Here is a 4,031-nt window from a genome sequence, read left to right as displayed (position 1 = left end):
ATATTCAAGGAAGCAGAGTCAATCGCCAATGTTCTGTGGTGCATTTTAAAACCTATGTTCTGCTCAGCCCTGGGATTTTGAGAGGAAAGAACCTCAGAGCCAGACAGTCTCATTTCAACCAGAGTACTTCTCTTTAACCTGATTTATTCACTGAATTTCCACATATTTCAAATGAGAAAAGTGTTCAATACTTGAAAGAAAAGTCAGGGATAATAGAAATGAAAGAAATCCATGGGCAATTAAAAATCTTAATTTCCATCTATGTTTTCTACTTTATCTCAAAACCTAAGATTGCACCAATAATTTTAAAATGTCTAAAAATTGTTTTATAATACCTCTATCTCTAGTCTCAACTCTAGCAGAGATTCTATAAACAAAAAGAAAAACAGAGCAGAGGAAAAGCACAAAGCTTGCATAACCAGCTCATGAGTCACAGTGCATTGACTAACAATTTAATTCAATCACAGAAATAGGAAATTCCCTGTGGTTTATCTGCCAACTGTTGGAAACTGAGAATGATCAAACATACAAACTGCGTTTTCCACATCACAGCAATCCAAACGTTTTTAATTCACCATAATAACCAGTGTAACTCATTGGTGTTCTGCTGGGTACTCAGAACCAGGCAAGAAAGCCCAGGCACTGAGCTCAGCTCACCTCTAGGCAGCCGGGCTTCTCAGACACTCTTGACTTCAACAACAGGTTAATTTTTGTCCCCCAGAGTTGGGGATAATGCAGATGTAAGGATGAGACACTGAGTTTCCCCTGAACTGTAATGAAATATTTGAGAACAAACACGATTAAATGAGGAAAAGAGATTTTGGTTAAAAATTAAACAGTTTTAATGACAAAATAATTGGTGGTTTTTCTTACTAGAAAAACTAACACTCATTTATTGTGCCTTTATAAACATGTTAAACTATAGGAGAAGTAAAAGAATCATTCATAACCTATAATCCAAATAAAGAGTATTTTATAGTGTCCCTATTTATTATTTAATATTTAGGATAGTCTATCTCACATAATGAGTTGCCCCTGAACCTTGGTGACATAAGAGTGAAGCTGTATTTCTGTACCATACCCTGCCCAATATAGAGGGATGGAGAGAGCAGGAGTGGCCCTCCAGGAACCCACCCAGCCTCAAGTTGCGCCCCAGTCTCCTGGGCGGGGGGTCCTACCCTGGCTCCCTCGTATCTGGAATCCAAGAAGTGAGTAAGAGCTTTTGAGAGCTCAGTCAGGTGATCTGCCCACATTCAATTGGCCACAAGGGATTTGGGCTGCATTGAACCTCAAAGGGCCTGGAAAATACATTGCGCCCGAGAAAACCAAGCCAGTATCTGATACATACACAGATACAGACACAGGTATGGATGTAGATAAGTCCAGATATGGGTATGAATGATGGCTATGGAAATGAGTGTAGGTAGGTGTGGGTATGGACGTAGCCACGGGTATGGATACAGACATTGGGCATGGTGTGTGTGGAAACTTTTTCATAAGTATTCATTTATGTTCTTTTTAACATCAAACTGTGGCTTGGGGGTGTAGCTTGCTGGTAGAGCACTTGCCTTGCACATGGAAAGCCCTGGGTTCAACCCCCAGGTCCACAAAACAAAACAACAAAGAAAAAAACAGTACCTGAAAGTATAAGATCGCATCTTAAGTGAGCATGGTGGCATGCACCTGTAGTCCCAGGTACTGGGGAGGCTGAGTAAGGCGTGGGGTGGCTTTGAGCCCAGGGCAGCCTGGGAAGTATAGCAAGACGTGTCCTTTAGAAAGAGAGGGAGGAAGGGAGGGAGGGAGGGAGGAAGGAAGGAAGGGAGGAAGGGAGGGAGGAAGGGAGGAAGAAAGGAAGGGAGAAAGGAAGGAAGGAAGGAAGGAAAGAAGAAAGGAAGGAAGGAAGGAAGGGAGGGAGGGAGGGAGGGAGGGAGGAAGGAAGGAAGGAAGGAAGGAAGGAAGGAAGGAAGGAAGGAAGGGAAAAGGAAATGAAAGGAAAGGAAAAGAAAAGAAAGGAAAGCCTGCTTCTTCTTTATTTTTCATACTTCAATTTCAGAACAAAACAAACAAAAATATATGATGCACAAGATCCAACCCTGTTGTCAAATTAGGGAGAGAAAGGATTTCCTGCTTCAGACACAAGAAAGGAGAGAAAGAAACCACTGGACAACAGCAGAGGGAGATGTGAGCCGCTCGAGGCTGCTGTGAGGCCTTGGGGACGCTGTGTAGAGGGCACAAGATTCCCAGGCGGGATCTCCTACCCCACCTCTTCCACATGAGATGCACCCTCATCGCCCTCGAGCTGGGGGTGGCAACTCTTTGGTCACAGCAGCACCAGAATCCTCTGGCATCAGGTCATCAGTGCCTGGCCCTGACTTAATCGTGGGGCAGAAGCAGCTGGAGTGGACCTGGGCTTCTGCAGGGAGCAGCCAGAGGAGAGCAGTGCAGTTTCAAAGAGCAGCACCACCAGGTCCCGACACCTTTGTCATCTTTGTCCTCCTCAGCCTTCTGCCGCAATATCTCCAAAATGGGACACCCGTTGTAGAGTGATCTCAAAGAGCCTGGGCTTTGGGACTCGGTCCACGTTGGCTCAGCCGCAGGTGCTAGTCACGATGCAGCAGGGTGAAGACAAAGTCTATTGGAAATGATCAGCAGCTCAACCTTCTTAGCCAAGGTTCCTTTCAGCCCCACGCCTTACTCAGCCTCCCCAGTACCTGGGACTACAGGTGCATGCCACCATGCTCACCATGCTCAAACCTCCAGCAGATCTCCTCCACCTTCTCTTTCTCATCTCGGGTAATCCCAGGACTTCCTTGGCAGCAGAGAGCAGGCTCTTCCCATCAAACCCCTTGAACTTCTGCATGCAGCTCCAACAGCTCAGTCACATACGCTGCCTCAGAACCCTCTTGCTCCGCAAAAGCACAACTGGCCACCTGCTCGCTGCCCCCACCAGTGGTGTCATAGATGGACTTCCGTGTCTTCTCCGTGTGAGTCTCCTGAGTCCTCTGGGTTTTCCATTTCTTCTCCTGACTTCCGCCACCTTCCTCGTCTGAGCTGGCCTCTTCCCTCTTGGGCTCCTCCTTGTCATCCTTATCTCCCTCCTCTTTCTCAATCTGGTTTCTCCCTTATCTCTTCCTCTGCTTTCTGGTCACTGATTTCTTTCTCTTGTTCCTCCTCCAATTTAAGGGCAATGAAAGAGCCCAGCAACTCTGAGTGCTTCTCCACCATTTCTTTGACCCACTTCTCTGCATGCTCTGTCTGGACTTCTTTAAGGCAGGAGGACCACTGTGGCACCCCAGCCAAGGGACTCAGCATGGTTAGCACGTAGAGAAAAGGAAACCCCAGTGGAAGATCCTGGGCATTCTGGTCCTTGTCATTGTGCCTTGTGGCCACAACCCCTTTCTCTGCCACCAGGGAGGCAGAATAAAAGCCAACACCAAATTGTCAAATCATGGGGATATCAACCCTGGCCTGCAGGCCCTTCATAAATGCTTTACTACAGGACTTGGCCATAGCTCCCAAATCATTTTTGAGATCAGCCTTGGTCATGCCAATACCAGTGTCCACCAAAGCCAAGGTGTGTTCCTGAAGGCTGGGGACGAGGTCAATCTTCAGCTCTTTACCAACGCTCAACTTGGAAAAGACTGCCGCACTCTCAGAGAACATTGCCCAAGCTATGAGAAGCACCCGATATCAATCCCAAGAGAAATTTCCTTGTCAGAAAAGAAAGTGTTTTCAACAATCACCCCCAATTTTGGTCCACCTCTTATTTATGAGAGATTGACCAAAAATTAGGACTAGGTACCTGTCCTTGTCACCATCACAGCTGGGATATCTCTGCGTCAGCTCAGAACTCATGGAGATACAGCATCATTGAAGAAAGATGCCTTTGTTATTCTCCTCACTTTGGCTGCTGCAACTGTGGTGTGACCATCTGGCGTATCATGGATGGTTGCATTTAAGACCCTTGACAGAAAGCAGAGTACCGGAGAGATGATGCTGAATCTCAGGAGGATGATATCAAGAGACCAAGG

The 4,031-nt window shown here is 46.5% G+C and overlaps 1 pseudogene; it reads right to left on the bottom strand.

Moving 5' to 3' along the window:
• Positions 1 to 2,254: 2,254 nt before the first annotated feature.
• On the bottom strand, positions 2,255 to 3,663 carry LOC124965741 (heat shock protein HSP 90-beta-like; annotated as a pseudogene).
• Positions 3,664 to 4,031: the final 368 nt, after the last annotated feature.

This window comes from Sciurus carolinensis, chromosome 15 (genome assembly GCF_902686445.1).
Source record: "Sciurus carolinensis chromosome 15, mSciCar1.2, whole genome shotgun sequence".
Taxonomy (NCBI): domain Eukaryota; kingdom Metazoa; phylum Chordata; class Mammalia; order Rodentia; family Sciuridae; genus Sciurus; species Sciurus carolinensis.
This window is presented reverse-complemented; position numbering and strand designations above follow the sequence as displayed.